Raw genomic sequence first — 23,763 nt, forward strand, 5'->3', positions numbered from 1 at the left:
TGTGGTTTCCTGAATCTGTCTACTCTCTACATTTCTATATTAAATTAGGGATATAGTGTAACTATCATCTATCACCTGGTTCATGGAAACAACCAACTCATTCCTGCCCCATCCTTTCTCCTCCTTGCTGTCACAATTGTCTTTCAAAAATGGAAGCTCATTCCTTTTAGGACAGAGCAAAATGCCTAAATGTGATTTTAAATGTCCACCTGGTCAGCTTCGTTACCTAGTTTCTGGCCTTGTCTGCTCCCTCCCTCCACTCCCTACCCCTTATCTCTGACTCTAGGTTTCATTTATATGCTACTTGTAGTTCCCTCAATGACCAAGTTCACTTCTGCTCATTTGCAAATACTGTTCCTTTTTTTCCCAGGATGCCTTTCCCTCTGACCTTACCCTCCCTTCCAATTCAACCTCAGTAGCTAACTGCTGCTTTCCTTGAGTTTTCGGCATACACATCATCTCCTTAATGAAGGCATTCCTGGTTCTTTAAGACTAAATAGGGTGCCCTCCCTATATGCTTTCACTGCATCTAAGTGAACATGTAATAAGTCTCATTGACAAACAGTAGCATTGTCAACATCAACTGGTTAGTCTTGTGAGATCTTGCATAGACGATCAGCTTGGGCGGGGGGTGGGGGGGGGGTTGCGCAGTGTTACTCAAACATGATTAATTACTGTGGTTTCTGATTCTGACATCACCACCCTCAGACCACTGAACTTCACAATTCCACCAATATTGCTAGGTGTCTCAGTTAGAATCTACAATAAACTGGTCATATCAGAAAACAGACATAACAGAGGCTTAAACAAGGTATGTTACTACACTTAAACAAAAAGGAAAGTCTAGAGCTGGATGGTCCAGGGTTGGTACTGCAACCCCACAGTCATCAGACACTGCAACTCCTTCTTCAGCTGCTCCACTATCTTTAGCATAATGACCTCCACTATCAAAGCCACAAAATGTCTCTGGGTTTCTAGATACTCAATCTTCATCCTAAACAAGGAAAAGGGAAGAGTAAGTAGTAAAGAGGGACTTTTTTTTTTTTTGGCCACACCACATATGGAAATTCCCCAACTAGGGATTGAACCCATGCCCCCTTCATTAGAAGAGCAGAGTCTTAACTACTGGACCACCAGGGAAGTCCAAGATGGCCTCTTCTTGATGCCTTACCTATTGCCTTCAGCTTGTATCACATTGGCTGCCTTCAGCTTGTATCACATTGGTCACTTGTATCACAATGAAGCTTCTCAGTGATGCACACTGACATCTCAGCATCTTATTAAGAAAGAAGGAAAAAAGTGAATAATGGGTAGGCAACTAGCAGTTTATTTCACATTCAGCCTAGTTCTGGAATCCATTCCTGAAGAAAATAATTACCTGCTTTATAAATTCAAATTTCATGTAATCCAAGAAACAATTGTTTAGTAAGAATTACAGCAGGGACTTGTACAATTTGTAAAATAGCACACTTCAAATATGAAAGAGTTTTAAAAATTCAAATCACTTACAGTCTTTTAGGAACACATCTCTTGTGTATGGGGAGGGACACCCTCATGCAGAAATCTCACTTATTCACTCCTATTATCCACAATGAACTATTGATAACTAACATTGAATGTATTACCTTCTTTGCTCCTTAACTTATGAAGCAGAATTATTATTCCCACTTTGTAGATGAGAACATCGAGACAGAGAGAAGTGACTTGCATAGAATTATGTTGCTGACAAGAGCACCAGTATTTGAACCCAGTTTGGTCTGGTACTCTCTACTCTTTTATGAAGACTCTCCACTAATTCTCCCTGCCCTACCTTCATTTTGACCAATGATTCTGTCACTCCAAGGATGAATTTCCACCATGCTGCTTGCCACATTAAGATTGAAGTATATTCAAGTACAAATAACTGAAATGTATGAAATCTTCAAATTGTATCAGTTTAAATATGACAAAAATAACGGATCCCAGGCTGCCCAGTCTTTAATGGAAAATATTGGCCACTTTATTGTGTTTAATATGCAGTGAGTAATTTACTCAGGTTATGCGGGGGAGTCTTAAAGCTAAAAATGTCTACACAGATAATCTAGAATGCTTTACTCATTTTTGAGATGAGAAAATAAAAACTGGCTAAGTTCATTGGTGAGAGTCACACAACCAATGAATTGAACGGCCAAGGAGGGGATTCAGGCCTCTAGACTCTAATTTTTTCTAGGCTCTCTTCTTCCTCAGCTTTATCTTTCCCAACATCTTACAGCCACTGATTGAAGCCCTCTGCCACAACTCAATATTCTTTATTTTATAGAGGTATCAAAACTTTTAAAAGTCCAGCTTAAATTCCATGGTATCCTTAAGGCACTCCATGATTTTCCTAATGAAAATTAATTATTACTCATTCTTCACTTAAGCTATACTTTGAACTTCAGTTTGAGCATTTAATTCCTTCTGATTTGTATTAATTTTGTGTACTGGTATCCTGTTTTAGATATTATAATAAACTCTTTAAGAACTACTTCTTTATAACCTCCAACCATTTTGCCTATTATTTTGTCTATACTGGGTGTTCAACATGTGTTTATTGAACGAATGAATGAATAACATAATAGTATTTTAGTATTTACAGTGTCTTCCATTAAAGCAAGAAGTGTGCACTAATAGGCTTATTTACATTTCTCCCTTCAATTCCCCAGTGCCTATCACTATGTCTGATAGAGTCAGAACCCAAATAGCTGATAAATGACAAATAAGTGAATGAATTTCTTCTGTTTCACAGACATGCACAAGATTTTTAGAATTTCAATCCAAGTCTTTCAGAAGCATGAACTCAGCGGAAGCAAATACCTCAAAACAGCTCAAAACATTCTTGCAAAGAAATTATTGTGGAATCTGTGAGAACACCCAATTGGCAGATACACGACCAACCACAACACATCAATGGCATACAACAATAAGTGATTCTTACTCGTTCCTTTGAGATGGTTGATTTGGCAACTCTGCTAATCTTAGCTGAGCTTGACTGAGTGGTTCTTTTGGTTTCACTTGGACAGTCTCACATGTATAGGGAGATCTATTGTTGTGAGGGGTTCAGTTCAGTTTCAGCCACTATAGGATGCTGTTGGCTGGAATGACTGGGCCAATTCATCTTTGTCTCAAATGTCACTAATCATCCAATGAACTAGTACAGACATTATTAAAGTGACAAAGAGGGTAAGAATGAGGACAAGCCTGATTGCACAACTGCTTTCAACCTTTGCTTATGTTATGCTTACCAACAACTCATTGGCCAAAGCAAGTTTCATGGCTGGGATCAGAATCAATGTGAAAAGGAACTCTAAAGTAATATAGCTAAGAGGGATGAGTGGGGGAATTGGAACCATTTTTGCAAACCTACCACAAAAGTTAAAGACTAAATATGGCTTACTTAAATCTTTTGACCCTAGTACATAATAGTAGGCTCAACAAAGACTTGTTGAACAGAAGCACAGATCAATGGATACATAGATGAATGGATGAATTAATGAAGCCAGTTTATGAAGCTCTTAACAGAAATTAGTCATCAATAATTCATATTAACTTGATGGCAGCAAGAAAACATTTATCCAGAGGTTTCTACAAGATCCAATATAATATCTTACAAAAATAGAAACAAACACACACTTATTGGATCCATCAAGCAACTCTGGGGATGGGCTCTCAGAATGCTTCTCTAATGAACTTGAAGTACTTTCCAAGACATCTATCTACCCTTCTTTATTATCTTCCCATGTAACTAGCTGGGTTTTTTTTTTTATCACAGTTGTATTAAAAACAGTTGAATACTGTCAATTCTTGTTTTCTTACTAAACAAAGCTAAAGCATCAGAGGCGTATTTTTTATCTTAAATATAAGCATTTTTATTGTAAGAACAGAAACATCAAAAGACTCCTGAACCCATAGCTAGCTACTGACAAGGCCATGCAAAATTTCCTGGAGTTTCTAGGCAGATCTCTACTTGGGAAACTTTAATAGAGGAGAAAATTTTCCACTGGTGATTAAATTACAATAGAACATTCTGAACTGCAACTCATAATTGCTATGCCTTCCTCTATATTCTTTGTATCTAACCCAAGAAGAGTAAGTAGCATTCTAGTGAAATGGATTTAATAAAAAAAATTAATTCATCCACGTCAAGGGGTTAGGATGGTGAGACTTCTATATAATACTTAAAGGAAACAGGAAGAAAAGCACCCTTGTTGCAAGAAATAACAGATCTCTTAGTGAGTTCCATATGATAAATATATGAGAAATAGTAATTATTGATAGTATTAAACATTCCACATTTCCTGAGAAACATGAAAAGTTGTACATGTATAGTTAGTTCAATAACTAACATCTATTGACTTTTAGCATCTAGGTCCTGTGCTAAGCACTCTTTATTCATTGCCTCATTGAATCCTTTCAATGTCTTATGTGATGGACGTCTTTCAAATTCTTACATTTTTCCTACACATTTTACAGAGGAAAGAACTTATACTGCTAACAATAGGATGACCATGAATCCAGGTTTGGCCAAGACTATCCTGATTTACACTTGTTGCCCTGGCATAATGATTGATGATACTCCCCTTCAACTCTTCGAAGTACACTGGTTTGGATAATTGTTATGATCTTTTTGTTTAAGAATTTTTCCCACAAAGTGAATAAATGGCAGAGCTAAGACTAGAAGGTAGGTCAGTCCAACACCAAAGTCAGCAATTTCACACTAAAATCCTCACTGTCTTGCAAGTTCAACCAGAATGATTGCAATCACAAGTCCATTCCTCTACTATCTGCCACCTTAAGTCCAGAAACTGGGAGCATGAAATGCTCAAATGTAATAAGACTAGAAAGTAGAACTTGAGTAAATTCTAGCTGTATTTCAAGAAGACTGGAAAAAACAAATTGCCAGGGAAAGGAGGAAGGAATACAGACTTTCCAAGGCAAAGTCCCTGAAATGACTCCTTTGGATAGAAATTAAAACATTATTTTATGTACTTAAATATCAACATATTTGGGCTTCCCAGGTGGCACTAGTGTTAAAGAACCCATTTGCCAATGCAGAAGACGTTAAGAGATGCGGGTTCGATCCCTGGGTCAGGAATATCCCTTAGAGAAGGGCATGGCAACCCACTCCAATATTCTTGCCTGGAGAATCCCAGGGACAGAGGATCCTGCTGGGCTACAATCCACAGGGTTGCAAAGAGTCGGACACAACTGAAGCAATTTAGCACAACACATCAACGCATTTATTGAACTGCTGTTGCTTATTGAATATGCACATTGAAGAGGTCCCTGTCAGCTACTGTCCCTGCTCTCAAGTAGAAGAGAGAGGACAGCTTTACAGATGGTATATAATTCCCCTTTCTCCTTTATCTTGTTCCCAGTAGAGCAGCAACTTTTATCTTCTATTGTGCAACAGGAAGGACAGTTTGTATTTCCAAAGAGGGTCAATTTGGTTACAATGTAAATCAGCAACATCATGAATTTCTTCTTTCTACCCTCCCTTCCACCAATAGCAGGCATTAGCAGCACAGAAATGTAGAGGAAGTAAGGCGGAAAACTATGGGGAAAATGTAAATAAGAAGAATTTTTATATTTACTAATGAGTAGATTTCTTGAGAAAAGAGACAATTATCTGAGTTTTTCGGATCCTGTAGATTTCTCTTTGCCACATGCCTTATGCAAAATTCAAGCAGATTCTCCTTATGCAAATCAAATTGGAAAAATATTAACCTGGAGGTGTTGTTGTTTGTTCTTATAAAAGAATTGTCTTTAAATTTTTTGAGAAAATACATTGACTAAATCAAAGGATGAAGAAATAACTAGTACAGAAAAAAAGATAGTCATAGAAGTCAGTTCAAATTATAAGAACAGAAGCCAAAAACAAATGAGGGAAATAAAAGCAGTAAAAGAATGAGCATGTATAGATATGAGAGAAAAGAAGTTGATATCAGGCCTTCCTTATAGAATAATCAGAAAGAGTGCTGGTGACATTAATAAATTGCTTTCCCCAAATACAATATGAAGCTAGAGCACCTCTGGTTCATGGGGGATAAATCCATTTTTGACAGTGATAACAGATGTTTTCAGTCGCTTGAGTGCTCTGGAGAGAACTATGGGAGCAATAATGCAAACCCCACCTAGGAGATAGACAGAGAAGGAGAGGAAATTCACTGATTCATAAAGGAAGAAAGGAGTTGGGTGGCCACTCAGCCATCTGCCTGTCATCATGCAGAGCCACACCTAAACCATCCCAAGCTGATGAGGCCTCCAGAGACGTAGCTGCACAATCTCCTTGGTCACAAGGTTCCAGGGTGGAACGCTGGTCAGAATGTTTTCCTTATTACTGATCAACACCCAGTACAGAGGATTATTCTCTTTCATTCCATTTGCAGGGGAAACACGGCAGGCGAGCCCCTCACTGCCTTGTTTTCCTATAGGGCCAAAGGGCACTGGCATTATTTGTAGTTGTGGAGATACCATCTTCTGGAAGAGCATTACCAAGAACTCCCTTTGTCATCTCCAGGCACTTTTATCAGGATCATCAAAATCAGCTAACATTAAAATAGGGAGACTGGGGACTTTGCTGGCAGGCCAGTGGTTAAGACCTCATGTCCCAAGGCAGCAGGTATAGGTCTGATCCCTGTTCGCGGAGCTAAGATCCCACATGCCTGGTGGCCAAAAATCAAAACATAAAATAGAAGCAGTATTGTGACAGATTCAATAAAGGCTTTTTAAAGATGGTCCACATTACAAAATAATGTTTTTTTTAAATAAGGAAGTTATCCTGGATTATCTGAGTGGGCACAGTGCAATCAGAGACCCTTAAGAGGGAGGTAGAAAAGTCAGCATCACCCAGTCATTGCTAGCTTGGAAGATGGAAGAAGAGCCCAGGACAAAAGAGTGCATGTAGCCTCTAGAAGTCAAAAAAAAAAAAAGCAAAGCAAACAAACAAAAATCCAGATTCTCTTTTAGAGACCCTAGAAAGGAAGGCAGTCCTGTTGACACACTAATTTTATCCTAGTAAGACCTAGTTGAGTTGGACATGAGTTTGAAACTCGTGTCCAACTCAATAGACTCAGTAGACGTGAGTTTGAGCAAGCTCCAGGAGATGGTGAAGGACAGGGAAGTCTGGTGTGATGCAGTCCATGGGGTCTCAAAGAGTCGGACAGGACAGAAATACAACAAAGACCTAGTTTGGACTTCTGTCCTCCAGCACTATACATGTATGTTGTTTTAAACCACGAAGTTTATGGTAGCTTGTTCCAGCAACAAAAGGCAACTAATACACTGTGCAAAATGTATCACATCCAATTATCTCTAACTCTTACAAACACTATAAGAGGCATGATCACTGCATTCATACAAATGAAGAAACTGAGGTTCCAGAGGTTAAGTGACTTGTCTAAGGCCTCAACCAGTAAAATGCTGAGCTAGAGCGTAATCCAGGTGCATTTGACTCCAAAGCCCATTTTTCTTCTCTATGTGAAACTAACCCATGAGAAAGCAAACCCGAGATGACCTTAGCTTGGTGTCCAGACACGCACTGCTCGGCCTCAGCTGTTAGATGGGTTCCATAGAGGCTGAACAACACACACACACACACACACACAGTCAATTACCATTTAAAAATAGCTCCCTCTCCAAAGAGCCAAGTGAAAGTATTATTTTGGTCTAATTGGTCTTCATGTATTCACTATGTAGGACTCTTCTGAGAAAAAGGAGAGAGGAGACAAGGGTGACTTGTGAATGTAACCTAAAAGCTTGGCTAAAAGCACTTTGAATCAATAAGCAAGCCGATGCTTTGGTCTGGGAAATTTACTATAGTCAGATTCAACATTCTTCCTTGTTTTCACTTTCATAATCACCATAGATAATGCTTTCTGTTAATATTTTTATAATAAATTACCAAATGGTGTTAGTAGCCAGCAACTTTTCTTACACTGCTTCAACACACAGAGATAGGAAATCAGAACCATAACCAGAGTGCACGTTCATGGATTACTAAAATACTCACATAAGAATTACACACTAATTCAACTACAATAAAAAAAAATTACACTTGAAGAGCTTATTATATACTATTCCTTCCCCTCTGAGAAACATTTGAGCAGAAGCCTAGCATGGTTACCATGGCAACTATAATGCAAAATTGGCAGTAACTTTATGAATTGCAAATTCCTCTAAGGGTGTTGGGGATTTTTTTTTTTTCTACTTCCATTTTTAACCATCTCATATGCATTATTCCAGCAATATGTTAAACAAGGTTTTTGGGAACTCATGCATCATTTCGAAACAAGCTATGTTTTAAACCCTCAAATTTCATTATTCTAACAAGTGCAGGCTAAACAGGGAACACCTAATTTAATGAATTTTAAATTGTCCATTGTTTTTAACACGTTTATTACCCTCACCTTTTCTGAAAGAGTTGAATAAATGGAATCCCAATCCTTTTTAGTGTTATCTAAACCTCTCTGAGAATGGAGAAAGGGGATAATCCCAATTTCAAAAACAGAACAATATAAAATAAAAACTCACACTCTCACAATGTGTTTTTCCCTCAAGGTAACTTCAACTGCACTGTGCCAAACCTTTAGTCAAATGACTGGTCAACATTCACTGTTTTCCTTTCTCAAACCCACCTTCTCTTATAGCTGCTTCTCTCTCATTAGACCATGAAAATGACTCAGAGAAGTTCTTTGAGTAACCAGTTACCAAACATGGATCATTTGCTTTGGTAGATTAAAGACTTTCAAAGGCTGCCAAAAATATTGTGCTACAATGCGTGTGCCTTCTCAGTAATGAATTCTCACAATGGGAAGTAGGATTACCCCATAATCATAGCGGGTTTGGGTATTGGCACAATATCTTCAGCTGTGTGACTTTGGATAAGTCTTAGCTTCAGCTTCTTCATCTACATAACAGGTATTTTCATTTTTGCCTGGTCCATTTCACCAGACTGTTGGAGGATCACATTTTTTAAAAATGTATTCAAAACTACCATATCCTATTAAAATATCACTATCAATTCTTCTTAAATTTTATTTCAGGTAACCAACGCTAGGAGGCTCAAAATATGAATATCCTTTATCTTCAGAATCTGATATCAAGAAGATAGGTGCCAATTCATGGTGTCGGTGTCTTGGGATTTAGGAGATGAATCGAAATAAAGGTAAGAACAAAAAGATCAGATTTAAATCATATTTTTACATATATATGTATGACTTAGTCCCTTCACTGTTCACCTGAAACCATCACAACATTGTTAATTGGCTATACCCCAATACAAAATAAAAGGTTTCTTTAAAAACTTAAATTCTGTTTTATTAAGGAAGACCTAAATGACTGCCTGGAACACCTACTGATTTGCCAGACTGTCCACAGGAAGTGACTGCATTCAAAGCACATCTCTAAGACCAATGTCCGTCTACTTGCTGCTGAGCGAAGGGAGCAAAAGCATATGTGAAGACAAGCATGTCTACTGGCTTGTTCCTTCCTGGGCTGTTCTACAGCAGCTTCCCAAGGTCAGAAGAGCATTAGCTGTTTTCCTACCCTGGAACAGTAGCCTTCAAAAAGGATGTGAGAGGGCATGAAAACCTGATAGACGTAAATTATCACGAACAAGATAACCAAAGATATATGGGAGAAGTTTCAAAGACTGAAATACTGCTTGATTTCCAAGGACTTCCCATTCATTTGTTCACTGGTTCACTCAATAAACATTTACTGAGAGTCAGTTATACTCTGGGCTTCCTAGATGGCACAAGTGATAAAGAACCTGCATCTCTTATGCAGGAGACATAAGAGATGCAGGTTTGATCCCCAGGTCGGGAAGATCCCCTGGAGGAATGCATGAAAACCCACTCCAGTATTAAACCCCATGGACAGAGGAGCCTGGCAGGCTACAGTCCATAGGGTCATAAAGAGACACAATCAGACACAACTAAAGTGACTTAACACATACACACACAGTTACATAAAGGGAATGGTAAGATATACTCTCACTCATGAAGAACTCTCCAACATGGATGGCAATTATACATCTCTCCTTTCTCACCCCAACTGCATCTAAGGACTATGGAACACAGAAATGGCACAGATTAATCAGAATGGGCAGGCAACGAGTGAGCTGATACGTTACACGCAGGGTAGGTGTTGCTCAAACTGCATCAATCACAAGCTTTCCAGGTGGAGACAGGATGGGAGGGATGCTGCAGAGGAGAAAGCAGGTGGAAAGACTCAGGGAGATGAGACTGGAATGTGGCTAGAACACAAGATGCCAAGGATGGTGAATAATGACCCAGGAATCTGAAAAAGCAAGTCGGGGGTTAAATAGCACACATTGCATGCATGAAGCCATGAGTCTGGCATTTTTTGAAAAGGGGAGAGAAATGACCCTGTCAGACCTGGGCTTTAGACAAGCCTCTTGAGGAGTTGCAGAGTTGACCAAAACAAGTACAAGTGGTCTAAAGTCGCTGACCTGTCCATCAAGAGAGCTTGCTTTCACCCGGACAGATCTGAACCCTCAGGGTTACAGGCAGCCTGGAAGAGCAGCAGGAAGGAAGCTCTGCTCTGCTTCCTGAGAAGTGAGGACAACCTTGGAAACCTGCTAGCGCAATCTCAGAAGGTGAGCACAGATTACACAGTATTTCTACCTTCCCGAGCTTGGCAACCATACAAAAACGCAGTCGACTCCCTTCACTCTGAGTAACTCACACCAGATGCAGATGCCCTTGGACTCTTCCAGTTCCAGCTACAGTTCCCCAAATCACTTCTTCCCAGAGGTCAGGCATATGGAGCTCATTAAGTCCCATTCACCAGCATTTCAACTGTGTACAACTTTTTGTTTGCAGTGCAGTTTAATGTTGAATTTGATTTACGAAGCACAGGGTACTCTTGGTCCCGGATGACAGCCTGGTCTTCTTCTAGGAGCTTAAATTGTGGCTGGAGGCAATGGGGAAGACCTTTGACCAAAAGCTGGAACTGGAAATCTGGGCTATGCTAATGATTTGTAAAGAAGAGAGAGTGGTGTGTCCTAGAGATGTTCTCTCTGACTTCCTTGTCATGCAGACAAGTACACCAAGCCCCAGAGAAGTTCAGTGACAGGGTTGGAGGCTGGAACCCAGGTCTCTTGATCCTCAGTCCAGTGGACTTTCCTCCTACTCACACTCTTATCCCCACCCCACCTCCTTACAGTTCAAAAGAAAAACAAGAGGGTGGGGAAAGAGTCTTTTTAAACCATGAAGAAATTCATTCAAAAGTGAAAGAAAAAAGAAAAAACATGATAATGAATTGGTACCTTCAAATCCTAGTATAAAAATGAGAGAAACTGGATGCTATTTGTTTGAAAATGACTTACTGCCATGCAGGAGACCCAGGTTCAATCCCTGGGTGGGGAAGATACCCTGGAGAAGAAAATGGCAACCCTTTCTAGTCCTCATACCTGGAGAATCCCATGGACAAAGGATCCTGGTGGGCTACAGTCCATGGGGTTGAAAAGAGTTGGACACAGCTGAGTGACTAACACACACACACTTTGTCTGATTTATATGAAGTTATATAATGTGTCCATATGGCTCTGGAATCAAATCTGAAAGATTAAATAACTTGTTCAAAATCATGTGACTAAGTCTAGGGTCCTTCATCTGTGAAATGGGCATAATAATATATACCTCAAAGTTAGAGGCTTTAATTTAATTAACCTTTGAGAAAAATGCAAAGAGACAGTGGCTATTATTACACTTGATATATTATAGTTGTGGGTCTGGGCTTAAAATAGTTTCCCTGGGAGACTTACCCTATATGCATTCCCATGATGCTGACATTCTTCAAAATATCAGCTGCCTTTCCCTTTTGGAACTGCTTCCAGAGCTTAGCAGAAAATTTTCTCTTTATGCCTACATTTGACCAAAAAGATTTTAACTCAGTTTTATCAACCTCATTCACCAATGTTAGCTGTGAGCATGTTTAACCATTTGTGAAAACCACAGCTAAATGCAAAGGATGAAAATTTGAAGATGTGCCATGACTGAAGATATTTGGAAGAATTTGCTTCTTCCAGTGGAGGGGATAGATATCCTGTTTGCCAGACCAGGCCCCCAAACCTTGGGAAAGTCATAAACCATGGCACCAAACAGTGTTTCAGAGTCGAGAAAATGGAAAGCAGGGGTGCTGATCCTCAAGGTCAGCCCTGGGGAAGCTAGAATTTTCTGAACTTCTAAGAGAGAAATACTTAAAGCTATGGTTTTTCCAGTAGTCATGTATGGATGTGAGAGTTGGACTATAAAGAAAACTGAGCGCCAAAGAAGTGATGCCTTTGAACTGTGGTGTTGAAGAAGACTCTTGAGAGTTCCTTGGACTGCAAGAAGATCAAATCAGTGAATCCTAAAGGAAATCAGTCCTGAGTATTCATTGGAAGGACTGATGATGAAGCTGGAACTCCAATACTTTGGCCACCTGATGCAAGGAACTGACTCTTTGGAAAAGACCCTGATGGCGGGAATGATTGAAGACAGGAGGAGAAGGGAACGACAGAGGATGAGATGGTTGGATGGCATCACTGACTTGATGGACATGAGTTTGAGTAAACTCCCGGAGTTGGCGATGAACAGGGAAGCCTGGTTTGCTGCAGTCTATGGGGTTGCAAAGAGTTGGACATGACTGAACAACTGAACTGAACTGAAGAGAGAAATACAGCCTCTCTGAAACAGTTACATGTGGATTTTCACAAGCAGGAAAGATCACTGTAGTTCTGGTAATGATTATTTCTTATTCTGTGTGAGGGACTGAAGGAAGGAACAAGCTTGTGGGAGCCCTAAGCACTCTTGACCTTGAATGCAAAGCAGCCTCTGGAATACGGAAGAGGAGCACCCGAGCCACTTCTGCCCCACCCATAGTCACATATGCAGGGTAATCTTATCCCTTTCTCTCTCCTCTTTCCTCAGAGAAACACACACACCCAAACACACACACACACACACACACACACACACACACACACACACACACACACACACACGGAATAGACTCTTTGCCTCTGAGACTTTCAGGTTCTAAGGTTAGCATCTTGCCAGCAATTTATACCTCAAACATTTTCACGTGTCATGTTGTTATCATTACAACCCTATCACTACAGTGCTGGTTAATCATGAATAAAACAATAAACATTGCTGTCTGACTCAGGAAACTCAGACAGGGGCTCTGTATCAACCTAGAGGGGTGGGATGGGGAGGGAGATGGGAGGGAGGTTCTGGAGGGAGGGGATATATGTATACCCATGGCTGATTCAAGTTGAGGTTTGACAGAAAACAACAAAATTCTGTGAAGCAATTATCCTTCAATAAAAAAATAAATAAATTTTTTAAAAATCTGAAAAAAAGAAATAAAAAAAGTCTTTTCCCTGGCAAGCACAAATAATTGCAGATGAGTTCCTCTTCTTCACACTGTTGTGTGCTATTATAAGCAGGAGTAGAGGATATTTTATTGCAAGAGATAATTTTTTTCTAATTGTAATGTTGACTCCCTTCAGAGTCTAACCTTACCGCGAGGGCCCAACAAAGTCACCTAGAAGGAGTTTGCAGCTCTTGCCTGCGACTTATGGAAAAAGTAGTCTCTTTCCTTGGTAATAAGTTCAAAATGGGAAACCAAGCAGAAGAGGGTGGGGGCTGCTTCACCAACCAGAAGTTAAGAAAAGAAAACCCACAGGCTGTGGATTCTAGAAGCAGCCTAGCTGCTGGGGGTGAAGGAGCAAGGGAGAGAAAGCCAGTGATTTCTTTGAAAATATCTTGGAAGGCTTTCCGGAAGTGAAACCAGCCTGACGTGTGGGCTGGATCAGTGCTTAGACTGCTGTTGCTGCTCTGACGCTTAGTCGTGTCTGACTCTTTGCAACCCCAGGGACTGCAGCCCACCAGTATCTTCTATCTATGGAATTTTCCAGGCAACAATACTGGAATGTGTGGGGTGCCATTTCCCACTCTAGGGGATCTTCCCAACCCAGAGATCGAACCTGCGTCTCTTACATCTCCTGCTTTTGCGGGCAGATTCCTAACCACTAGCGCCCCGGGGGAAGCCCTTTACTTAGACTGGAAACAGCTCAATTTTCCCCCACCCCCTGCCTGGCATGCCTGCTCAGCCAGCTTTCCTTCCTCCCCCAGTGAGGAGACCTCAAGCCTATACCGGAACATTTTGGGGCCACACTTGACTATTAGAATAATCTCACTGTTAGGTATTAAAAAGTCCACCTACTGATTGATTCCCCAAATACTAATCTCTCATCCAATTTAATGTGGAGCCCCATGCTGAGGTCATAGGGCAATATTTCCAGAATTAGCCAAGCTCTATGGCAACCATGGTCATGAGCCATCCTGTTTGTCATGAACCAGCCTGGCCCTAACCAGCCAGCTCCTGTCTCCATACCAGGAAAGATGGGCACCAAAGGCCACTGACCAATGACCTAATGCCACCCTTCCCCACAGGAGTATTGTCTTGAGACTTTAGAAGTTGGCCCAAAGCCCATGAAAGGGGTCAGCTCTCCCTGGTCTGTCAGGAAGTGGGTCCGCTATCTTTGCAGTGACCCTCACTACCTCAGCACTTTGTCCTCCATAAATTCTCTCTCTTCTAAAATGCTCTGTGTCTGGAAATTCTGTTCCAACCTGAGCTCAGACTGCCTCCACATTTAAGGCTCCCTCCTGCTCAGTTAGGAGCAGCGTCTCTTCTTTTGCTGTTTGTCCACCTCGTTCTTTCCTTCCCTCCTCCTGCCCTCCTCACCGTGATCCCTATGGCTCCTCCAGGGTCAGAATGGAGAGGAAAGGCAAGAGGTACAGCATCAGGGTCTTTATATTTACCCGAGACTTGTGAAGGTGCCTTTTTGTGTGTTGGATGTGCAAATGCTAGTTCTTCCACGATGGGGGCTCTTAAGAGACACTCGACCACCAACACGCCCCTTTCCATTGGCTGCAGCCCTTTGACACCACAGGTCCCCTGCCCTGACCCTACGGTGGGCTCAAGCTGACTGTGAAGAGCTCACACAGCCTCCTTCCGCTGGGTTTGCTGCACCCTAGCAGAAAGTCCTCTGTTTTTGTTTAGTTGCTGAGTGGTGTCTGACTCTGTGAACCCACAGACTGTAGCCCACCCGGCTCCTCTGTCCATGGGATTTCTGAGGCAAGAATACTGGAGTGGGTTGCTATTTCCTTCTCTAGGGGATCTTCCCGACCCAGGGATTGAACCTGCATTTCCTGCAACACAGGCAGATTCTTTACCATTGAGCCACCAGGGTGATGCTTTTCAGGATGACTCAAACCTGCCATCTTCCTTGGCATCTGTTTATTTGATGGAAAAGATCATGCCTTCCCCTCCTCAGTAAAGCTTGGAAGCCTGCAACCCTCTCCCGCTGCCCTCTGCTTTTGCTCCGCCATCTAGCAACTCCAGGCCTTTGAGCTGTTTCAAGCAAAAGTCACGATCCTACCTCCAAGACCCCGAGTGCTCAAAGGACTCATTTCAAGCTCTCAAAAGAATTCTGAGTGGAGGTTTCCAAGCGTTCCTCTCTGAGTCGTGGCTCTATTTCACCGAGTGAACAACGGGTCTGAGCCAGCAAACAAGCCCTTCAGGACAAGGGCCACCCCTCTTCCTCTCTGCACTCTGAGTTCCCTGCGTGGCAGATGGCTCTAGCTGGAGTCACAGATCATGTTACTTTTGAGTCTCCATCAGCCTTTGACTTTACTAAAAATTTTAAGCATAACATCCTTCCCTGTGATCATTTTAGGCAATTTATAAACATGATATCATATCTATAGCACATATAGCATGCATTTTTAGACTACTTAGAATATATAATTCTCACATATAAAAGCTTATATTCATACATAGTATTTCCACAACAGTCAAGTCAAAGATGGTCCTATTATTATAGTATAGTAGAACTTATCTCGGATGAATTAAACTTGGTCCTGAAAACCTTGTCAACCACACATAATACATGGTGCCTAATACATTCATAAATTTTTACGAAATGGATGAGTAGGTGAATGGATGGATAAGTGGAAGGGTTTTTTTAAAGCACCAAATCTAGGAAGGCAGCATGAAATTAGTGATGGGTGTGGTTCCTTTTCTTCAACAGAATCATTGAGACCTTGGGAAGTGTCATTTAACCTCTTAATGTCTCGATTCCCTCATCTGTAAGTGGATATACCATGAAGACCAGCTGCAAGCATCGAATGAGGTCATTCTGAGAGTGCTGAAGCCGTATATGGCGGAAAGGCATTGGTGGGGACAGAGGTTTTGAGCTCTCCTGTTGCCTTGAACAATTTCGATGTTTCTGTGACTCATTTTCACCACCTGCAAAATGGACACGACAAGACCTCTCTCCAGCTTTCCTTAGAAGGCAGTGCCCTTACTGGATATCGGAGGCCCTTTGATATCAGGGTCCAGAAGATCTAACTAGCTGGACAACCAGAGACCAATCATCAGAATCTTTCTGCTCCAGTTGTCTCAACTGTTTAAAAGAATAATGATGACTACTGCATAGCATGGTTGTAAGAATCAAACGTCTTCAAGTCATTCAGTGCCTTGTTCATAGGTAACGGTACTCACTCTATACAATTATTAGAATCACCAGTGTCCTGTGAGTTACCAGTAAAAAATACCATGGGGTTACCTCTTCCTTTATTGCCTAGATTCAGTCATTTCTGAATAAGCTTAGTTGCTATGGTTACCATCCAAAGACACCACATTTGAAAATGTGTTGGGAGATGGGGATTGATGGCAGAAGGCTTTAGTGGGGGACACAAAGCAACTTCAGCAATTGAGACATTTTAATCCATGTGAACTCTTTCCCTTGGAAACCAAAGTCACATTTTGCCAAAATGCAAATGAACTCAGGAAGCAGAGTTTCAGAAGTTCTGACTCACATTTGGCCGGTCTCCTTCCCCGCATCACTGGGACCTCAAGGACAGGTATACCTGGCCCTGAACCAACGCCTGAGCATCTCAGCTTGCTCCCCCAGGATCTGGCAGTCTGAAAGATGGTGGTTGCCAGACAGAATTCATCAGACTCACTTCCCAGATGCTATCGCTTCTGATGCCGAAAGAAAAATAGGTTGCCCAGAAATTGAGGTTGGAGGGGATGAATCTAGCTGAGAAATGCACAGTGATACACACAAAACAGTCAAGGGCGATTCTTGTTCGAATTCATTAGCATATTCTATATGGATATTCCAGGGGTCCTCCCGTCCCTCCAGTCCCACACTGAGTCCCCAGAGGGGCAAGCACTAACATCCCAGGCTAAAGCATCCCCCACAGCAGAGTTATAAATGGTTCTCGACCTGTCAAAATGAGGCAGGGCTCCAACAGAGAATGAATAAAAGTTGGCCTGACCCCGCTTCCTGTTTCCAGCTACAGCCAACTCAACACCCGAAGGGGCCTCACCGGCAAGAGTATTGTATACTCAATCCTACTAAAAAGACTCTTTCTTCCTGGTCAGTTTTTCCCAGACATCTCACGGAGCTGTCCTGCTCTCATTTGAAATTCAAACCAGAAGGAAGTCACCTCTAAAAATACCAAATTTCCCACTTGCACTTTCACGATGATGCAGCGCCACCTAGGGGACATTTGTATTCACTTCCTACGCTTTCCACTGTAACGTGCCTTCTAAAATATTGCGGCACCCTGCCCCCACCACCAGCTCCCCATATCTACATGAGATAGGTATAGAAGCTTTTCCGTACACGTTTTTCAAGATTTCAGCTCCAGCCTTAATTCAGCAGGAAACCCTGGTTGGCTAGCTCATTATATAAGGATGACTGCCAAGGGCTGCAGTTCACACTTACAGTTCAGTTCAGTTCGGTTCAGTTCAGTCGCTCAGTCGTGTCCGACTCTTTGCGACCCCATGAACTGCAGCACGCCAGGCCTGTCCATCACCAACTCCCGGAGTCCACCCAAACTCATGTCCATTGAGTCGGTGATGCCATCCAACCATCTCATCCTCTGCTGTCCCCTTCTCCTCTTGCCTTCAATCTTTCCCAGCATCAGGGTCTTTTCCAATGAGTAGCTCTTCCCATCAGGTGACCAAAGTATTGGAGTTTCAGCTTCAGCATCAGTCCTTCCAATGAACACCCAGGAATGATCTCCTTTAGGATGGACTGGTTGGATCTCCTTGCAGTCCAAAGGACTCTCAAGAGTCTTCTCCAACACCACAGTTCAAAAGCATCAATTCTTCGGCGCTCAGCTTTCTTTATATTCCAACTCTCACATCCATACATGACTACTGCAAAAACCATAGCCTTGACTAGACGGACCTTTGTTGACAAAGTAATAATCACCATAGAAGTTTTGCTTAATTATAATATTATTATCAATATATTATATTAATATATATTATGTTATATAAAATAGATCATAGATTTTATAACAGAATATTTTATATTCTACTATATAAATATATATCATATATAATAGAATGTAATACATTTAATGTTAAGCATTATATAAATATTATATATTCATATAAAATATATTTAATATTGTATCGATAGCTCAGTTGATAAAGAATCCGCCTGCAACGCCGGAGACCATGGTTCAATTCCTGGGTAGGGAAGATCCTCTGGAGAAGGGATAGGCTACCTACCCACTCCAGTATTCTTGGGCTTCCCTTGTGGCTCAGATGGTAAAGAATCTGCTTGCAATGTGGGAGACCTGGGCTCGATCCCCGGGTTGGGAAGATCCCAAGGGAAATGCTACCCACTCCAGTATGCTGGCCTGGAGAATTCCAGGGATTGAATAGTCCGTGGGCTTGCAAGGAGTCCCACGCAACTGAGTGACTTTCACTTTCACTTTCAATATATGAAAATGGGCTTCCCAGGTGGCACTAATAGTAAAGAACCTGCCTGCCAAAGCAGAAGATGTAAGAGACTCCGGTTTGACCCCTGGGTTGGGAGGATCCTCTGGAGGAGGACACAGCAACCCATTTCAGTATTCTTGCCTGGAGAATCCCATGAATAGATGAGCCTGGCAGGCTACAGTCCATGGGGTCACACAGAGTTGGACACAACCGCAGCAACTTAGCGCATACACAAAATATATTAAAATAATATAAATACATATTATTTATTAATATAAGAATCACCAATTAAGCATCTGCTACATGACAAGGAATATTTCTAATATGTACAACAGTCCTTCATATGGGTACTAGCACTGTTGTTTTTACAGATGAAGAAACCAAGGCTGTGAAAGTTAAAAGATTTATCCAGGATCCCAGATCAGGGCTATCTTACTCTTTCCACTATAAAATGCCACGAGTTGTGCCTACATACCAGTGAGTCTGCTCATCTTAGTGACAATAAAGCAGAGAACATTCAAATATCAGCTTCCAAAGAAGTCATCCTGAAGCCTGTACTGTCATTACAATAACCAATGCTTGTAACATTTCTAGTATCTGTGGTGGGAAGTGCCCCAGAACTGTGAGCCGCATAACACAATCTCTTTATTTCAAATGCATGTCACACATTTAACAAAAACACGGTGGAGATACCCTGACTTCAAGCAGTGTGATTTTTTTCAGGCCCCTCCTCTGTATACTTTGATTGGGTATATCTGGGCTAGAGCCCAGGAATTCGTACTTTCACCAATTATGCAAGTGATTGTAATCATTAGGAAAGTTTTAGAGATAGTGGTGTAAAGACGCATGAGTTTTGGATCAGAAGGACTCAGGCTACAGATCTAGGTCTGTCTTTTTTCTAATAGTGCACTCCTGGGAAACCCATTTAAAGCTTAAAGCCCATGAGCAACAGTTTCCTCATCTATAAAATGAATTTAACGTTTATCAACAGCTGCCAAGCAGATTGTGATAAGGATGAATGAGATTATGGGTGTGAAATGCTAGTATAGCACCTGGCACAGAGTAGGCACTTAATAAATGCCATTTCTATTGTTACCTAGTCACCCACTCTCAATTCATCAAACTTGCCTTCTGTGGTTTCTTGTTATTTCCAAAAATTAAATCCACAGCAAAAGAATATGAGGATACATAAAATATAATATAGTAACATGTACTTAATTTAAAAATAAACAACTAAAGATTTTCTTAGGAAAAATGACAGATGATTGGTAGATGATAGAGACAGAGATACATAATCTTTTTTTTGGTGATTGTACTTATTTTTAAAATGTCATTATTAGAATATAATTACAATTTTGTGTTAGTTCCTGCTGTGCAACAAAGTGAAACAGCTATATACATACCTAGACCCCCTCCCCTTTGAGCTTCTCTGCCACCCCCCACCCCATCCCACCCCGCCAGGTCATCACATAACACCAAGCTGAGCCCCCTGTGCTGTCCAGCGGTTTCCCACTAGCTATCTAATTTACACATGGCAGTGTATATATGTCAGTGCTCAGCGATATATAATCTTTGGGGTAAGAAAATGCTCTAGAAATATGAAACTAAGATTTAAAACAGTTTGACACTCAGGAGAATAACAAGTTTCTGGGAGGGGGCAGAAACAACACCTTGATACAAAAGGTAGAAGCAACCCAAGTATTTAAGGATGGAGGAGTAAACAAAATGTGGTGCATATATACAAGAGGATATCATTTATCCTTAAAAAGGAAGGATATTCTGATACATACTGCAGTGAGGGTGAACACGGTGGATACTACGCTAAATGAAATGAGCCATCACACAAAAGGACAGATACTGTATGATTTCATTCATATGAGGTATGTATCAGATTCATAGAGACAGAAAGTGGTATTGCTGGGGGCCAAAGGAAAGGGGATGGGAGTTAGAGTTGAATAAGCGCAGTTTCAGTTTTACAGGCTGAATGGCGTTCTAGAGATGGAAGGTGGTGATGGCTGCACAATCAATAAGAAGACATTCTGACTGCCCTCGTGCTGTACACTTTAAAATGGCCAAGAGAGATGGCAAATTTTGTATATTTTACACAACTTCTTAAAAACTTAAAAACCCAGATTGATATCAAAATCACAGTTGAGGTGAAATTGAGAAATGTCTTGTTTTCTGCTTGTTGTTGCTCTGTCATGTCCAATTCTTTGTGATCCTTTGGACTGTAACCCACCAGGCTTCCCTGTCCACGGGATTTTTCAGGCAAGAATGCTGGAGTGGATTGCCATTTCCTCCTCCACACCTCCTGCCTCTCGCATCGCAGGTAGATTCTTTACTGCTGAGCCATTGGGGAAGTGTCTTGCTTGGGTTGTTTTTCTAGGACAAAGAGTGCCATGTGAGATTCTGTGGCTTAGAAAAGCATATGGTGCAACCTTTTTAAAATGATCAAGTAAGTTCTCAAAAGGGTGACCTTCTTTAGTTGCCTCTATTTTTCTTTTAAAGCTTCGTGTTTACCCAAGATATATTGTTGGGCAAGATAGGAGGTTAAGTCTAGAATACTTGTTCTGATTTTACTACCTCAGCCCAGGAGAGTGCTTTGAGAAGAATGGCTGTGGATCAGAGCACACCCTAAGGAAAACTTAGAGTAAGTGGTATCTGCAATCTTAAAATGCAGGGGTCTGTGCAGAGTTCAGCATGGCGGGGATGGGAGAGGGTGTCTGTGCAGCTGAATACAGGCAGGTGTGTCAGGGGCATAGCCTGTGGACTGCTCTGGATGGGACCCTGTTTTCACTATGGCCTACAGCAGCAGTGGAGGCTACTTCATGTGAACCTCAAGCTGGAGAAGAGGGCATTGCCCCTCCCTTTCTATTATCTTCAGCTGATTTTCTTCAAGACTAGCATTTAACAGAGTAGATGAAATATGTTTTGATGAGTGTGACACTGAAGCACTTCAAAGATCCCAAAATATGATAGCATTGGCTTATTGTCTAACTTAAACACTGTGACAAGATGAAAGTTTCCCTTCACTGCATTTTTTTTTTTAGTAAAAATATGAACAAATTTCCCAAGACAATTAAGCAAAAGTTTGAGGGTATTCTTCTTTCTCTCTTTCTACATTAGGATTGTGGGTCCTCGTGTAAAGAAACTGCCCGAGATGGAACTGGCAGGGTTGCAAAATGGGGAAGTATGGGGAAAATTGGGTAGAAGGAGAGAAAAGTAGAAAACAAAGTCAAGTTGGCTGACTTTGCCATTCACCTGCCAGTGAAATTTTATTGCTGCCTGGAGGAGCCTCCTGAGGGTGACGTACATGTAAAACCAGTTGACAGTATGTGTGGATATTCCTAGTGGGTCTTAGTTACATGATATATGTCTCTTACCTTGAGTGAAACTCTTTAGGGCAAAATTCAGAAAGTGTTAAAAAATGGTATCCCATTATGTGTGTGTACATACACCAAATGCATTATATATAGTACATGTATACTATATGTGTATGTATATAGAATATATATATATATATATACTATAATATATATTACAGTGTCTTTATCAGTGTTCAGCTGCTGTTAATAGAAACCATTAGTTCAAACACAACATACTTGGATGTCAACTTCTGGGCATTCACAGAAGCCTCCTTCTGCTGATGAGATATTTGGACAAGCTGAAGCAGCAGCCTTTAATCTGACTTCCAGGAACGCCTCTCATAACGCCACCATAGAACTGGCTGTCCAGAGAGCTGCTCTCTCTGCTTACAGCCCCGAAGGTAGGAAAGCATGAAGATGCTGCCCTGCTGTGGGTTCCAGATCCACATTACCTGAGCCACTGTGCCCGCAGCAAAATGGAAGTCCCACATCCTGCTGCACCACACCCTGGGATCTCTGCTATTGTTATTCCAGGAAAATCCAATGTCCCTGACTGATGGCAGAAACAAGGCCCCCATCTCATCTGGCCTTCTTAATCTCAGGCAGGCACATTCGTTTGGGAGGTTAGGTCACATCTGGAATTCAAGCTGTAAGGGGGAGAGGTTGGAAAATGTATAGATGTCAGTGTTGTGGGCCCACCAGTGAGCCTCACACACACATGTGGCACAAACGGGTCATAAGTGTATCAAGAAAGAGCTATTTCCGCAGCCTTCTGGGTAGCCACAAGCGGCTGAGCAGCCAAAGGCCAGTTGGCCAGTAACCTCCTCACCTAGTGCTCCCCAGAAGGTAGCCTGAACAGAGTGGAGGCGGGGAGGTTGATGGTTCACTTCTCAGTTCCTATGGATGAACACGAGAAGCGTCTGGCCCAGGACACGCTGCTGTGATGTTGCGTGAAGCCAAGCATGTGTCCAGTCACCTAGAGAGTTTCTTAAGAAGCCTGCTGCTGAGTGAGACACTGACCCTCATGAACAAAAAACACTCCAGCTGCTGAGTAAGTTCATCGTAAGGTGCAGTCAGGGGCTGAGAAAGGCCAGATTCCCCTAAGTACAGCTCTGGGTAGATGTTCCCAATCTCTGTCTTATGTTTACTTATATTTGTTCACTTAGAGATGTCTGAACTAGTTGCAGAGTGACTGCTCTGTCAACACACACACACTGTGCAAATTAGAACTCCATTATTATTTGTAAATATTTGATATGAAGAAATTTAACTGCATTTATCAATTTGTATTATCACAAAAAATATCATTACATTTGTCAATGACAGAACAAGAAAACGGTTAGGCTCTAAATACAACTCTTAGTTTTTGAATGCTTTCAAAAAGTTTAAAATTATTTCACCAGTTATTTATGTAAAGTGTCCTGTCAACAGTGATAACCAAGAATTGATAAAATATCTTGATCAAAAATTGCATATAGCCATTTCAAACACACAACTTGATATTTAATAGTTATGTCTAGAAAGCAAGATCAAGCTTCTCATTAAGGAACTTGGG

At 41.4% G+C, this 23,763-nt stretch overlaps 1 long non-coding RNA gene across 1 annotated transcript; it reads right to left on the reverse strand.

Annotated features, from left to right (window-relative positions):
• Positions 1-616: 616 nt before the first annotated feature.
• On the reverse strand, positions 617-11,068 carry LOC133060461 (uncharacterized). Its single transcript, XR_009693768.1, has 3 exons — positions 10,729-11,068; positions 1,172-1,276; positions 617-994 (listed from the first exon to the last, which is right to left on the reverse strand). It is a non-coding gene; the product is annotated as an uncharacterized LOC133060461 (long non-coding RNA).
• Positions 11,069-23,763: the final 12,695 nt, after the last annotated feature.

The sequence above is a fragment of the Dama dama genome, chromosome 8 (assembly GCF_033118175.1).
Source record: "Dama dama isolate Ldn47 chromosome 8, ASM3311817v1, whole genome shotgun sequence".
In the NCBI taxonomy this organism is placed as follows: Eukaryota; Metazoa; Chordata; class Mammalia; order Artiodactyla; family Cervidae; genus Dama; species Dama dama.